General features: G+C 40.5%; 1 long non-coding RNA gene across 1 annotated transcript; it reads left to right on the top strand.

The window, feature by feature from the left end:
• The first annotated feature begins 1161 nt into the window (after positions 1–1161).
• On the top strand, positions 1162–5272 carry LOC126980745 (uncharacterized). Its single transcript, XR_007733497.1, has 3 exons — positions 1162–1394; positions 3374–3489; positions 4208–5272. It is a non-coding gene; the product is annotated as an uncharacterized LOC126980745 (long non-coding RNA).
• The last annotated feature ends 12522 nt before the right edge of the window (positions 5273–17794 follow it).

Raw genomic sequence — 17794 nt, 5'->3', positions numbered from 1 at the left:
AAGTTTGATAGTCTCACTAGGTAGAGCTCAAGTTTCATATTGTTTTCCGATTTTTTCTTATCGAAAATCAATAGTTTTAGAGGGATTGAGAATGGGGAAACTAATGATGTGTGACAAAACTTAAAAGCAGCTGTCACGAATATTTGTTAAATGTTATGATTGGTGCATAACTGTAAATAATTATGAAATGAACTCTCACTCACAGTTTAGTGTGCAGAATATTATGAATGTGTTAAAATCTGATAAAAATCATGATCACTCCTTGAAAGAGTGGCCAGAAATTACATGCAAATTAACATATTCTCAATGTTTCTTGGGAGCTGGGTTGAGTACCTGTGAAGATACGAGGAAAGAAATGATAGAGAAAAAAAAAAAAGTCAGATATCCAAGTGACCATGTTGCGTATATTTGGGGAGATCCATACGTTCGTACAGCAGTGTCTTTACACTTTCAGGAGACAGTATTTAAGTCATTCGTAGGTGGTGGGACTACCTTTCAAATATAGCACGACTATGGAAAGGATACATCGTGGTCCGGGGACGCATCTGTCCGTTGCTGCTGTAATTATTGTAGTTTCACTCACCTCGACATATCTGTCAGGCCCACAACTGCACTGCCAACAAGTTCAGGCACCATGTCAGCTGTTGATTCATTGTGGCACACTTCTTCAGAGAGTGCTACGCACAGCGCTGGAAAGAACTCCTCGAAGTCTTTACATGCCGCCATTGTCAAAGTTTGTGGAGAGCTGCCGATTGTTTACAAAGTTGCCTGGAACAGCTGGCGGCGCGTTCTATTTATGACACGCTGGTTGCCCCAACTCTGGTTGCTTTAACCAACCATAGTTGGCAAACCATGGTTGCTTTGGTGGCGTAAATAGAAGACGCTTTTAGCGATGCTAAGAACGTTTGTGTATACCGCCCCTGGCTACTATTATCTTCTTCTTCTTCTTCTTTATGGCGGGCTCGTTGCTAAGGACGCCTCCGTGCAAAACGTAAACATCCGACATGAATTAAGTATATATTTCAAAAGAAAAATAAAGAAAAGATGTATAAATGTACAACAGAAACATAATAAATGGCAAACACAAGAAAATACTGAGTTTTGTGGCAGATAGAAGCAGCCTCAAAGGCTGTTTTTACTCCGTCACTCGTCAATGCCCGCGTCACGACTTGCTCTGCTGAAATTACCGCACCATAACCACGTCATCTGCCCCAATGATCTACGGGCCGGAGAACCAGCGCAGAAAAGGAGTAAGTTTAATTGGTCGCCAGATGAAACGGTCTTCTTACATCAAATTCAAGAAAAATACGTATAATCAGAGGGTGTTATGGGAAGAGTATCACCCCTGAGGATAAGAAGAGAGCGTGGACTGAAGTGGCAGAAGCTGTAACAAGGTTAGTAATCACATATTCATGGTTCAATCAGCTTACAAACTAACCTAACCTAAGCAATTGGGTATTTTTTGCATAATAACACAACCACTGACCTTCCAAACAGAACATACCTTTTCATTCTGTATCTGAATAGTTTCATTATGACCATTTCTGCCACAACCCCCTCTCCCTCAACAACCTAACATAACTAAACCTAACCATGCCAAACCTGCCCTGTCCTACCGAACACATCCTAACTTAACATGCCAAGTTTGTTAGGGGGGAAGAGGGGGTTGGTATAGATAGTTATGGCATATTTGCCCTGTTTTCATTCTTTATTTATTTTTATTTGTTTATTTTTTTTTTATTGGGCGGGGGGGATGCTAGGCATGCCAGACTATGGACACTTTTACAAGTACTTTATGTCAAGACTATATGGGAATGGGTAGGTTTTGTGAGAATGGTAAAGTAAGATTAAAATAGTATATTTATAGCATTCGTCAAACAGATGATGGTGATATAATGTTAGATTGGAATGTACTCAAGATAATGAAATTAAGGTTAATGCTTTTATTTTTTTGTTACATATTCACATATTCATGATTCAAGTAACTTGCAAACTAACCTAACCTCGTCAAATGGGTATTTTTGTTTACAAACACAACCACAGAGTTTCCAAACAGAACATACTTTTTCCTACTGCTTCACGTGAATAGCATCATCATGACCATTTCTGCTGCAACCCCCACTCCCTCAACAATCTAACATAACTAAACCAACTCCTGCTAAACCTGTCCTACCTGACACATCCTAACCTAACATGGTAGGTCCCCAAGTGCCAAACCTGCCCCGTCCTACCGAACACATCCTAACTTAACATGCCAAGTTTGTTGGGGGGGAAGAGGGGGTTGGTATAGATAGTTAAGGCATATTTGCCCTTTTTTTATTCTTTATTTATTTTTATTTGTTTATTATTTATTTTTATTGGGGGGGGATGCTAGGCATGCCAGACTATGGACACTTTTACAAGTACTTTATGTCAAGACTATATGGGAATAGGTAGGTTTCGTGAGAACGGTAAAGTAAGATTAAAATATTATACTTATAGCATTGGCCAAACAGATTATGGTGATATAATGTTAGATTGGAATGTACTCAAGATAATGAAATTAAGGTTAACGCTTTTATTTTTTTTGTTACATATTCACATATCCATGATTCAAGTAACTTGCAAACTAACCTAACCTCGTCAAATGGGTATTTTTGTATACAAACACCACAGAGTTTCCAAACAGGACATACTTTTTCCTACTGCTCCATGTGAATAGCATCATCATGACCATTTCTGCTGCAACCCCCACTCCCTCAACAATCTAACATAACTAAACCAACTCCTGCTAAACATGTCCTACCAAACACGTCCTAACCTAACATGGTAGGTCCCCAAGTTTGTTAGGGTGGAAAGGGGGTTAGTATAAGAGAGTCAAGTCATATTTACCTGTTATTTTATTTATTCCTTATTTAGATTTTTTGGGGGGGTGGGTGGGTTGGGCATGCCAGGCTCTCAACACTTTTACAAATATTTTATATTAAGACTATATCGGAATAGGTAGATTTGATGAGAATGGTAAAGTAAGATTAAAATATTATTTTGATAGCATTGGTCAAACAGTTTCTGGTGATATAATGTTAGGTTAGAAGTACTCAAAAGAATGGAATTAAGATTAATGCTTTGAATTTTTTTGTATAGCTGTATTGTGTAATATCCTCCTACTTAGCGAAAAGCATTTTAGAAAAGTAGGTAATGAAAAGTAGTATTTATGGCCATGTTCATAACAACTAAAAAGTTAATGTCTTATGATGCATGTAAATAAAATATTGGTACTGATTTAGCTTTCCATCACAGCATGTATTAAATGTTATTGTAGAAGTTATGGGAAATAAAAAGCATGCCATAGTGAAACGATTAAGAAACTTGCTTCACATTTATACCCTGACAGTGCCTTCCCTGGGAGTGGACCCCATACGCAGGATGACTGTGAGAGGCGTTGGTACAACGTACAACAAAAATCAAAGCCTTGCATTGCCAAGTGCAAGAATGAGCAGCGGCAGACTGGTAATTTTTTTTAGTTGTTATGTCTTTAAATGTAAAACATATATTATTAGTTTTTTATGTGCTCACAGAATGCAGCTATACTGGCCACAATGCCTTTATTTCAGCTTAAAGTTAATAAGTTCATAGCAGTGAACTGCATATTTGATATAGAAATTTTTTTAATGTTCGTCTGTCAATGACTATCAATCTATCTAAATACCTTGGTTGTCTTCCCCCAGTGAAGGGTTTTAGCCAAGACAGGCACACACTTACTCACACACTCACACTCATGTACACCACTCTCTCAGCTGCACAGCCCCTGAGGGAGTAAAAAAGGCCCTCACTGTATGGGGGATTAGCTGCACAGTTCAGGCAGGGAACTTCCACACCAAGGCCTCACAGCATACACTGGTTTACCCCTGCCCCATCGTAACAATGACATTTTCCCGAGCACCTGAGTGCCCCACACATGTGGCACCACAGATACGCAGGCGCCTGCCTATATAACTATGACATTAACTGTGGTAGATAAACTGGTGTATGACATCATAGGCTGCTCGTCTCATGTATTTGAAAGGGTACCAGAGCCATTCAGCATTGACATGATGTGCTAGGGATAGGACAGCAGCAACAGTCAAGCAGCAGTGAAATATTGACTGGCCTGTATGTTTTGGGCAAAAACTTTTATATTCTTATTAAAACAATTTATTAATTACCCTTAAATTCATATTCTTTGTAGATACACACTTTATCAGTATTGCTAGAGACCATCCCAGCACATTGTTCATTACTTGTGGAAAAGATACCATTAGCTGCTCCGGCAACAGCCACTGCTTCAATATCTGCTGGCCCTATGACACCAGCCACTGCTTCATCATCTGCTGGCCCTATGACACCAGCCACTGTTTCATCATCTGCTGGCCCAATGACACCAGCCACTGCTTCATCATCTGCTGGCCCTATGACACCAGCCACTGCTTCATCATCTGCTGGCCCAATGACACCTGCCACTGCAAGGGATGACAATGAAGCTGCTCCACCAGTCACCACCTACTTCATCGGAGTTAAGAGATGCCTTTCATAGGGCAGCAGTATAATTTTTTGATGCTGGGGCTGAATATTACTGCCTCAAGGCTATGATTTTGTCACTTTTTTTTTTATTACTGAGGAGGTTAGGGTGGAAGGGGTGAAAAATAATTTGTGCTGTTTTTCGACAGAAATGATTAGCAAATTCATTCAAAGCACAAAATTTACCAGAAAAAAAATTGTGTGCCATTGTGAGTGGGTTCACTTGAGATTGGGCTCCAATACGCCTCCGTGGTCTAGTGGTCAGCATGCCTGGCTTCTACGCGGGCCCGGGTTCGAATCCCGGCCTGGGCAGTCGGCGTGCAGCTCACCCAGCTGATCATCCTCCCTCTCGGGCTGGTCGATAAATGACTACCTGGGGAAACTGTGGTAGCCCGGATGTCACACTGGCCCTGTGTCCCGGGGTAATGGGCTCCCTCTCACCACAGGCTCAAGGCCCAATGTTACGGAGATGAGCACCGAGGCCACCCGCTGCTATAGCGTATGTCCCAACTTTACCTTTATTGGCTCGACTGACAGACATGGCTTTGTATGTCGAAGGTCACTGGTTCAATCTCCACAGCCAGCACTCTCTAACTTGGATTTTTCTGAGTTCCCTAGAGCCTAGATTAATTTCTCGGTGTTAAATGAGGAGATTTGCACCGGCACCCAGTCATGGGTGTTACAAGATGCGTTGTTACAATCAGGGGCGTCATTTGGCCTTCAAAAGTGGGAGGGACATTAGTATATATATATATATATATATATATATATATATATATATATATATATATATATATATATATATATATATATATATATATATATATATATATATATATATATATATATATATATATATATATATATATTTACCATCATTAGCTTATAACACCTTTAGGCACTGATCATATTTGCATTTTATGTAGTCTGTGATGCAGGCAGGATATTCATTAGCACCTAATTAGACTCATGCTGCTCTCCAGTGCTCTCTGATGAACTCACAATCAAAGATGTAGTATACCTATATGGTAGCATTGAGTAATCTTAGGTCACTTGGTAAAGTGTTCACATAAGTCCGACCCAAACTGACAACATAAACCTAAGCATGTTTGCAAGCTGAGTGCTTAGAATATTGGCATAATAATAAAAGATGCTGAAAACTAGATTCCACTAATAGAGTAATTATATACTGAATTTGTAATGGAGCCAAGATAAAAAGCTATGTTTTTCAGTGGTCATACCATGATCTCATGAAAATAAATAGGTTGACATATATAATTAATTACTACGTATTTTGTTATGATGACTATTGCACATTAATACCATAGCTTTGAATCCAATGATGAATATCTTCAAGCAAGACACAAATAGCAACAGATTGGTCACCAATTCACTCAGTAAACACAATACTCCAGAAAAGTATACACTGAATTCACAATAAAGTTGTTTTTCCACTTGGAACTTTGTAAACAGAAACCAAGTAACCTCGTTTTACTTCACTCATAAGTCATGATGTTCGCGATGTGGTCACCTCGACCTTTCGTTCCTCCTCCCTCACACTGGCAGACGTCTCTAACAAGCTTTCTTACCACCATTATCTCAATATGAATAACCGGCAGCAATAATTATAAATCATATTCTAAATGACATTTTAATGCAATTTTAATGTCATCTTTTTCATTTGCATGTGTGTACCTTTCTGCTACAAATAAAAGTTTTTTCCCATGTTTTGTTTTCCTTAACTCGAATATTTCACATTTTAATCAATAACAAAGGCATCAAACACTAATTGTATGTTCAAGCTATGTTTATTTATTTTTTTCTGTTGACATAAACTACATCGTTTTCCTTTGGTGCCATTATTTTCACATGGGTACAGTCTATCACTCCCACAACACCGGCAAGTTGGTAGAATTCTGCTTGCTTTACACGGATCTCCACCCTATCAAGGGGAGACTGGATAAACCTCCCGACTACCTACGGGTCACTGAGGGCGGCCAGAGTTTCCACAATCACCCTGCTTACACTACTCTGGCTTACCCCCTAACTCATCACTTGAACACTGCAGCATTTTTCCTGTAGCCAAGTACCTTTAAGTCAAAATCACTTTCAACCCCGGGGTGCGGGAATGCTCCCTTTGAACTGGATCTTGTAGCTCTCTTCTCACCAAATCAGTCACATACTCCATTCCTGCACGGTCTAATATGTATGTCTTGACAAGTTCACCATCGTTATACAGTTCCAAAGCGCCCTATCAAACTCTAAATTGCGGAGGCGGGCTGGACGAGGAAGTCCGGGGGCCATGTTGATATGGGTCTGGGTCTGGGTTTCACTATTAACTTTACTATTAAGTGTTTAGAAGTCCTCGCCAGCACTCTCAAGTTAATACCAAAGTTAAGAGTAGGTATTAGGTTAATAGTTGTTGAGGATACACTTTGAGAGTGAAGTTAATACCAAAGTCGAAAGTTAATACCAAGTTTAGTATTAATAGTTGTCGAGGATACGGGCCCAGGCCGTCATCTTTTCTCTGAAGAGTTGGGCTCGGCTCGAGAGTATGCGCCAATATACACTCCACTACAACCAGTCCAACGAGAAAGCGGGGAACACGTATGGCGATATATATATATATATATATATATATATATATATATATATATATATATATATATATATATATATATATATATATATATATATATATATATATATATATATATATATATATATATATATATATATATATATATATATATATATATATATATATATATATATATCAGAAAATTCATTTGTCACATATACGTTGATTGTTCGGGAGCTGCGGATTTTAAGGCTGTTTTGAGGCTGTCGCTAACTTATGAAATTTTACCCAGATTGATTTTTTGGATCCGCCCCTGGCTCCCACTTGTGTCTTATTCTGGATTCTGGATTCTTGATTGGCGTTCTTGTCTTTAAGTTTTGTTCACTTTTCTTTTTTCTTCTGTTCCATATTGTTGTGATATAGTTTTTTCTGTCTACAATTTCTTCCAGAGTTAATGGTTGAAACACTAGTATATCGGCTATTAATAGCATCTTCCATTTGACACAAAACCCGGAACCAGGTTCGGGGATAAACCCAGACCCATGTCCGGGTTTTCGAGCCGTAAATGGAACGCATTTTTAGGCGGATAGATGTAGATGTGAAGCTATTGCCTTTGCAACGGCAGCTCCTAGTGTTCTCTCGGTCTTGATTTATTCTTCTGTCACTGCTGTTACTATCATTGTAGCTTGTTGTTCTTTTTGTTGTCTTCTCTTTTCCCGTAATAACCACATTCTGTGTATATTGTCCTTATTTTTCTCTGCGTCGGTAAAGAGGAGGCATCCAAGCGGCGCGATATGTTCTCCTGCAGCAGCTGGCAGCGGCAGCGGCGGCGCCTGCACTGCCCGGCGCACGCCCTGGTACCCCGGGCAATACAACAGGAAGTGCTGGAGGTTCTCCTCCTCCGCCCCGCACATGATGCATGTTGTGTCTTCATTGTAGAATCTTTTCCTATCATTGAGTGCTAGGTTATTTGTTCTGGCTCTATAGAGTGTAACTGATGATGGTGTATTGTCGTATATAAGTTCTTCACATTTTATTTCAGGCTTGTATATTTTATATAATTCAAGGCTTCTTTTACTTTGGAGTTCTTGTTTCCATTCTTCTGTGTCCCAGCTCCTCAGCTTTTCCTTAATTTCTTCTTTCTTTAACTTTCCAATATCTCTCAGAGTTAGCTTGGAGCATTCTAAGTACTTATTGATGTTTTTTATCCAATTTTGCTGATTTCCTTTTGCCAATTTATATACTTCTTTTAACAAGTTGTTTCTGTTATCTTCCTCTCTTGTTAGATTTTCCTGTGTTGTTGTGGTGTATGCGTCTATGATAGATTTCAGATATAGTAATTTACCCTCCATTATTCTCTTCTTCATGCTTGAAGCTCAACTTCACCTCAGCGTGCAGGTTTGGGCGAATCTTGGTGCTCCCAATATATGCCTGTACACACTGTTTTCAATGATCTGTAGTTGTTGGATATCTCTTTCAGTAAAATTTATAACATTTGCTCCATATAGAATTGAGGGTAGGCACACACTTTTCCAATAGGCTTTCCCTACGGTGATTTTATGACAGCTTTTCGCTATGATTGAGTATGTAAGATTGGCCAGCTTTTGTGCCTTCTCTATCATAATTTTCTTTTGTTTAGTAAAGATATTTCTGTTGTTTAGTAGAGTTAGGCCCAGATATTTGATTTCTTCACAGACTTGTATGTTTTCTATCTGTTGTGGACTATTTTCTGAGTTATAGATGATGATCTTGCTCTTATTTTTATTTATCTCCAGTCCACATTCTCTACTTATTTCTGTTAATAGTCTAATGCTGTGTTGTGCCTCGTCTATACTGTGAGACAGTAGTAGGCCATCATCAGCAAAGAACAGGCTATTAATGTGAATGTTGGTGTTATTGAAGCCTCTGCCTTCCTCCAGTTTCATCATGATGGCATAAGTAATAAGTTTAAATAATGTGGTGGAGCCGGTACACCCTTGCCTTATACCACTTGTGACTGGTATCTCTGTTTGTCTGTCTTCTGTCAATTTTATCAGGGTGTTATCCTCTTTATAGATGTTGGCTATTGTGTTTATTATTGTGGGGTGCACCTTATATTTCATCATGGTTTCCACGATCTTTTCCCTCTTTATGGAGTCAAAGGCCTTGGTATAGTCAATGGATGTCACAATCAGAGCTTTGTGGTTTGTATAGCTGTCTTCTATGCAGTATTGCAATATGAGAAGGTTATCTTCAATTCTTGCACCTTTGCTGAATCCTGCTTGGGCTTCATTTACTTCATTACTGCTTCTTAGGTGGTCTTCTATTTTGTCTTTCAGTATTGCCATAAATATTTTGTAGGTGTAATTTGTCAATGCTATTGGGCGCAAATCTTTTGCTGTTGGTTTAGCAGTGTTGGTATCATTTTGTATGAGATGTTCTCCATTCCTTTGGTATGTTGCCAGTTTCTAGGATCTCATTAAAGCAGTTCAACATTATTTCCATGCAGTCTGGTTTGTGGACCAGTGCCTTGTAAAATTCTGGCTTGCATTTATCAGGTCCAGCCGCCTTTTTATTCTTCAGTTGTTTTAGGACTTTTGTTAGCTCTTCCCTGGATATTTGTACAGTCATCATGGGTCTTATTTCCTTGTGGACAATGCAGGCCATATCCATGTGCTCTCGTAGTGGCTCGGGCACCGTGTAGTCTGGAGCTGCCTGAACAATATGTCCTCTGGTGTCATAATTCTCAGTGTAGGGCTTTCTTGTTTCATCCTTCCACAGTTCCATCATTTTATTTTCATGTTTCTGGTAGACTGTCTTCCAAAACACTTTTATATCTTTCTCTGCTTCGTCTTCTGATATGGCTTGCTTGTGTTCATTAAATAGTTTTAGCTCTCCTTTTTTGTGCACTTTTCCTTGCAATTTTCTTATATAGTCCCACAGTTTAGTTTTGTCTCCATTTTCTTTTATTTCCTTGGTCACCTTTTTCTCATGTTTGTATATTTCATTTTTTATCAGCATTTGCACTTTACATTTCTGTTCAATATACTTTTCTTTCAGTCTGTTCCGTTCTTCATCAGTCTCAGCTTTTCTTCTGGCCCTGTTGAACTTCTTCCTCATCTGGATTTGCTTCCTTATCTCTTCATTTATCCAAGGTGCTTCTTTAGCTGTCTTGCTAGATTTTACTCTGAATGTTCTCTTTAATATGTTATCGGCACATTTCACAATAGCATTATTCAACTCACTTATATTGTTTACAGATCTACTTTGTGCAATGTTTTCCATTTCCTGTGCATATTTTTCCAGGCACTCTGCTTTTGTACTGTAATATTCTATTTTTTCCCATTTAGTTTTCCTGAATTTATTGTTTCTCTCTTTCACTACCTTAAAGTTTATTTCTATCAGGTTGTGGTCCGATATGTCAACTTTCTCCTGTTCTTGGTCTATTTTCATGCTTGTGTATATATCAAAGAACTTTTTATTACATAGAGCATAGTCTATCACACTTTTCTGCTCGTTTCGGCTCCATGTGTACATCCCTTCACATTGCAAGTCATCATTTAGCATTATCATACTGTTATTTCCCATCCACTCAAGAATCATTTTTCCATTTCTGTTTATAGGCTGGTCCCCTAGAAATCCTATGTGACCATTAAAGTCTCCCAGCAGTATCAAAGTTTCTTCTTCATACTTCTCAATAAGATTACTTAATTCTAATTGCACTGAATTCTGTCTTCCTTTATCCGACAGTGAAACATATACTAAAATAATAATAATATTTGTACTTTGTATCCGTGCCTCTAAAACTAGAATATCTTTATTTATAGTTTTCTTTTGAACAGCTTGGATATCTTCTGTGTCTTTAAACATAACTAGCAGTCCACCTCCTTTCTGTTCATCTTTTCCTCTCATACTATCAAATTTTTTCAAGTGACCACTAATTTGCACTTTATCATACACTAGTTGTGTCTCTGTTATGCATACTATGTCCAGGTCATTTTCTATTAATCTTTCTAATTCAAGCATCTTTGGTGTAGTGAGTCCTTGCACATTAAGTAACTTAATAGTACTTACATTATGGTCAATCTTGTCCCCGGAAAGTCAGTCTCTACCTGTGTTACCTAGTCCTGCACCCTGGTTCTGTTGTCCTCTCACCAACTGTCCCCTTCTTATGTACCATCCTTGCTCTCCAGCATCTCTTTTTTGCTTCAGCTCATTTCTTAGATTCCAGTTTTCTTCTCTTTCCTTCTTGGTCATGTCTGGTACAATCCTCATTTTCTTGTATGTAATGTTTGGGTCATCCTTAAGCATTCTTGCACTTCCCATTATTTTCCATTTTTGGTGGTGATTTCCAAGTTTTACAAGCATCGGCCGAATTTTGTTTTCTTCTCGTCTTCCCAGTCTCACCACATCTACTACCTCATAGTCTTCTAGTTTCAGCTTGTTTCTTATCAGTCTATCACATTGTTGGGTGTCATTTATGGCACTGTCATTCTCTGATTCTGGCACATTGTAGATGACTATGTTGTTCTTCCTCCTCTCTTTATCTGCCTCTTCCTTCCTAACTTCTTCAAATTTCCTCATAACTTCATTTACTATTTCTTCCTTGTCTTGTTCTCTTTCTTTCATCTTAGCATCCTGCATCCTGAGCTTTTCCTCAAGCTGGTCTAGCCTGTTCATGACTCTTTCTAAAACTCCTGTCATTTTCTCCATGGTTTGGGGTGTGTTCCCCGGCTCACTTCTCTTTTCAAGATCTTTTATCCTCTCCTCAAGCTCATTTATCTTCTTTGAGTATGCATCTATCTGTTTCTTGCAATCCCTACAATAGAAGGGCAGGGTGTTCTCCTCTCCTTCTTCTTGCTCCTGTAGTGCTAGGTATAGTTTACTACTTATTTTCTCACATGCAATATGGAACCATTTATTACACTTGGCACATCCTAGGGCCGGTTGATCATTTTTTACTTCTAAAATACATTTGCCACAGATGTGGCTCTTTCGGTTGCTGGCGGTGTTCTGGGAGCCTGATTCCATATCTTGAGGATTTTCATCACATTCCTTACAGATTTGAAGGGCATTCACTGCTTTGAAGGTTCCACATCCCTTGCACTTCTTTTTCCTTGTAGAATTATAATCCTTGGACATGTTTGCAACACACTATGCCCCTAAATTATTGGACCGAGTCAGTTCACGTGTGTTTGTTTTGAAATCTCGCCTTGTGTCCTGTAACATTCTTCCTCTTCTTCTTTTGACCTGTCCTCCTCTCGGGCGTCTCTCCTGTTTATTCACACTTTTCCTTTCAATTGTGCTGTGTAGCTTAATTTTTCTTCACTGCAATATACTATCGCACTTTACTTTTCAGTTTGTTGCTGGAATAACTTACTGACATTGCTTATCCGTGCGCTTATTCAAGCATTTGTGCCCTTTATTCCCAGCACTGCATCTCCATCCAACACGTACCGTGCGATAGCCCCGTTGTCCTCCTCCAGCCTCTTAGCCCACTCCTCCCTGGTGCTACTAATAACTCCCCTCTCTGCCTCTCATGGTTGCTGCATTCTACTATTGGGTGTTCCACTGATTCTTTCTCTCCTGTCCTACAGCTACAGTTCTGGTTTCCCCCTTCCCTATTCCTGCCATTTAGCTGCGGGGTTCTCGTTCTTACTTTAAACATCAGCTTGCTCCCCCAGTCTCCTACATGCCAGTCTACTCCCTCTAGCTTTTGTGTCTTGCTGTACCATCTTAATGTAGACTCTTTTACTCTAAAATTCATAGGCCCAGCCTAGGCAGATGGCACACCACCTGTTCATCTTCCCTTTTTTACAACAAAGAAGGCAGCTCAAGGGCACAAAAAAAGAAAACAATAATAAAAAAAGCCCGCTACTCGCTGCTCCCAAAAAATAATTAAAAGAGGTGGCCGAAAGAAAGATCAATTTCGGGAGGAGAGGTGTCCTGATACCCTATCAGGCTGATGGATAAATGGGTTTTCTGGGAAAGCAAACTCTTTTAACTTAGACATTAGATACTTGCCTGTGTCCCAGGGTAATAGGTTCTCACTTGACGCAGGCTTAAGGGCCAGAGACAAATAAGCGCTGATGAACAACACACTTGTGAGACCAACACTAGCATGCTGTTCCACAGTGTGGGATCCTTACACACACACACAAACATTTATAAGTTAGCACTAATCAACACCAAGGTGGCTTGGTTCATTATAAACAATGAACTTGAACACCAGGCATCATAACACAGATCAAATAACAGATTAATATGTAACCTCTTCACATGTGCAGACAAGCACACACTTAAAATTCTGTACAAGATCACATACACTTACATTGACATTGACCCACACACATACTTACAGGACGCAAACAGTCAGCGTACTCGTAACACACTCAGCCAAAAATACCAAACGTATCACACAAACACTGACACATGTACGGACTCATACTTTCCACGCACCACACGTGACTGGAACAGCCTCCCCCTACAGACTTTAGACTGCGGTACAATACTCATTCAGAAAACAAATACACACTCACTTGTCACAACACACCAAGACTAACTAGTAGTACACCTATTCATTTCCCTTCCCTACACACTCGGCACCCCAGTTCCCCCAGCAGCCAACACAAATATCCGTGTTATGCACCTGTACTGGTGCCCTGTGCATAACTTGTCAAGATCAAGACAACACACAGCTTATCAAATGCCTCCAACCTTACCTAATGATAACACTGCTGAACTATAACTCTCATTCACTCAGCACAAATAGGGTCATGAAAATCAAGATCAATTCTATCCTCCGGCATAAGAAAATAAAGCAAAACAACTGTACAAATGCATTTATTTAACTAATAAAAACATTGAGCACAATTATCAACAGGTACAAAAATTGTTTTTTTTCTTATTACACAGATTAATCAAGAAAGAAACAATTTCAAGACATTGCTGGGTTCCCAGGTGTGATTGGGGACATTGATGGAACACGTTGACACGAAACTATTAATAATGATTATCATAACTGGGCACATGTTAACTTTACAGTTTTGACTCACTCTAAGATCAGAAGAAACTAATAATGACACCTACAGAGTTTGTGACTTGAGCAAGTTGATAAATCCTGCCAGGAGGTACTCAGGATGAAAGGGGGCCCTGCATGGAGACTTGTCCGGAGGGACCCTCGGACTTGGCGTTGTAGGGTGGGTGAGGCAACACACCCCAGCATATGCCACCTTTGATAGATGACTGTATATTGATAATCCAAATTGGATACTTTCTACAACAATTGAAATACTATTCATGCCTTCAAATTATACCTCGGCAACAAAAATATGATGGAATGTAATTTTAAACAAAACTCGTCATTTAGGAAACTTAACCTATTTGGACCTATAGCCACATTATTAGTTATCTTGTACTTATCTTGAACCCGCAACCAGCGTGGCGGGAGAGCCACTACCGAGTCGGCCAAAGAGGTACCCATTCGCCAAGTGGGTTATGGAGGCTCCTTATCAGGCCTAGTGGTAAATCTCAAGAATTACCACTCCACCCCCTCCACCACCCCAGCCCCCCCCTACCCCCCCCCAAGACAAACCTGGGGAACTGGGGTATTGGGGGGGGAGCCCATATCACTGAAAAATGGCCTTCCAAAATTTCCCTAGAAAAATCCCTATATCAGGAGAAATTCCCAAGTCTCGAAAGTAAGGAAAATCCCTAATGCATACTCTTGTAGTCTATTCCAATATGACCTAGCATTCAATCTGTTGATGAGTGTCAGGCGTGTCATCAGATGGTGGGCATACTGCCCCCCCACCTCCCCCCACCGCCGCCCTCCCAATCCGTCCCGCGGTGTGTAAGTTTTGACGGGCCACGCCACATGTCAAATATATTTAAACTACTCCAACTGAACATTACGACCTGCGCGCACTGACTTAGGAACTAGTTTGTAGGGTGCACTGCAAGGCAGGTATGAGGCTCAGTCTGTGTATAGAGGCGGTTGTGAAACAATAACAATGGACTTAGAAAATCCGAGCCACCTAACTCTATAATTAAAGAGGCTTGCCCCCCTGGCCCCTCACCAAGGTAAAACGTTTATAAAAATGCATTATAATAATAATTCTTTCACGTGCTAAATTAATACGAATATTGGTTTGGAGTGGTTATTCTTAAGTTTTGCCCAATTGATTACCATTTAGACATAATATTGCATTGTTACTGCTTCACTCATTGATAATCTAACCTAGCTGGTATTTTTTTGTGATATCAGTGACCCAAATAACACAAAGTCACTGAAACAAACGATTCATCTTTACATTATGCATAAATGGGGGTTACCAATGATGACGAAAATTAACTGGGTAGGTAATGATAAATAACAAATCAACATGTATCGGCAATAAACACGTCAGTCACTGTAAGGTAAAGGTAAAGTTGGGGGCATATGCTATAGCAGCGCGTGGCCTCGGTGCTCATCTCCGTCGCATCCGCCCTTGAGCCTGTGGTGGGAGGGAGCCCATTACCCCTGGACACAGCGCCAATGTGACACCCGGGTGGGTGCTATTCTGTATAAAACACAGCCGTCGCGTTTCACTCCCCTCCCTCGCCCGGCCACAAAACCCTTGCCCCGCCATACATATATGGCTCTCCACACATCTATTCATCCAACTGCTTTTGTTTAAAGCCACTACAGGCCTCTTGCTGGGCCCGAAATTAAAATTTCAACGCCCTGCCCACTGCACCACTTTTAACTTATTATTCATGGTTTTCGGCACATATCTATGGGTAAGTATGTAACTGGCATACAGTACCTACAATTTCGGATCACCAGGCACCACCTGGATGCAGTGGTTGTAGCAAAAAATACCCAAATATGGGAAATAAGGCATGCAAATGGCGGCGGCGGCGATAGTCTATAAGAAGTCTCCGCTTTGGTTTTGTGTGTTCTGTATAAAGTTTTGGTTTTGTCTCATTTCTGTATAGGCAATGACATCTTGCCCCAGTAGCTGAACACCGATTTTCTGTGTTTCTTTTCGTATTTTCGTATTATTTTAAAACATTTCGTCGCCCAAGTTCACATATTTGACATGGCTTTCGTAGGAGCTGTAGGCCTTTCCAGGGGTAGTTTTATGACCCTGGTGGTAGTTTGACCCTTCTTCTGTGCCATGAACCTTAAAAACACTCATGAAAACCCGATTGATCCACTCTTTGACCTTTAGAAATAGTTGATGTGAGAAGCGATGGTGTCTTAAAATGCGGCACTGGGAGAAACCTCAAGCCTCCTGTCACGAGTCCTGTGACATCAAGACATTGAAAAGGCATATGACACAGTGGACAGAAGCAAGCTAATGAAATTGTTAAAGCACATTGGAATAGATAGCAAAGTGGCAGAGGTGATAAAGGAGATGTACAATGAAAATATGGTAAAATTCACTTTGGGAGACACCACCACGGACTGGATGGAGAACAATGTTGGAGTGAGACAGGGATGTGTGATGTCACCAACATTGTTTAACTTTTATGTAGAAGAACTCCTGGTGAAAATCAGAAAATCAGAAAAAGGAGTAGGAGTAGGAGACAGAAAACTTGGGTGCTTAGCTTACGCAGATGACATTGTACTGTTATGCCGGACGTGTTACTTGGGTTCCGTGTCGCCGTCAGGAGACTCCGTGGGAGGGAGATATGTAAACACTTCGCACAGCTTCTGTAGTTTAATATTCTTCCTTAGTAGTACACTTCACTCTGACTCTTCACTTACCACTAGCTTACTATGACTGGGACTGGGACTCTCTCGCCCTCTTCTCCTATATATATCCAGAACAGTACAGTCTAGAATGTTACAGTATATTTTAGATCATACAAGAACATTTAGCAAAAATATATGCGAGTTGGCAACACTTCCCGCCTGGCGCCTGGCCGCCCAGTGGACGGCCTGCCTTGCTCCCCGCCCCCTTTGCTCGTTTCTCCGGGAGCCTTCTAGAGGCCTATGGTCGCCGGGGGAAGCTTCCAGCACAACAGTACTCATGGCAGAAAACAAGGCAGATATGGAGGAGCTACTGAGGATTACCAACGAGTATGGGAAGGAGTGGAAGATGAAATTCAGTGCCAGGAAATGTAAGGCCATAGAATTTAACAACAATGCCAATAGCCAGTGGGTCCTGGGAAACATCATAATAGAAGGAGTGGAGAAGTACACATACTTGGGATTGGAAGTCAGCAAAGAAGGAGTAGGAGGAGAGAAACAAGGGAAAATAAACGAAGGAAAAGCCAGGAGGATGGTGGGCATGATCATGAACGCAGGCAGCAGGACTATTAACAAATACGAGGTAGGCAGGAGTATGTGGAAGGGGATAGCGGTACCATACTGCCTGTACGGGTCAGAAATAACAGAGTACAGGGAAGGAAGGTGACCTGGCAAGATTAGAAAAGGTGCAGAACACCATGGGCAGATGGGGACTGGGTGCTCCTAGATGCACAGCCGTAGAGGCCTTAAGGCAGGGGTTCCCAACCGGTGGGTCGCGACCCCCTGGGGGGTCGTGGAGCCTTGGCAGGGGGGTCGCGTAGCCTTGCTAAAAGTAGCTTGGGATGATATTAATTTTAACTCATCAATTACATTTTTTATGTTCCTACATATTTTTGTTTTGTTTTTGTTTCAGTGCAAAAAAAAACGTGTGTTACAGCGGTTGAATGTGATTAGATGAC

This window comes from Eriocheir sinensis, chromosome 45 (genome assembly GCF_024679095.1).
Source record: "Eriocheir sinensis breed Jianghai 21 chromosome 45, ASM2467909v1, whole genome shotgun sequence".
NCBI lineage: Eukaryota > Metazoa > Arthropoda > Malacostraca > Decapoda > Varunidae > Eriocheir > Eriocheir sinensis.
Note: the sequence above shows the minus strand (reverse complement) of the source record. Positions and strands in the feature narration are given on the sequence as shown.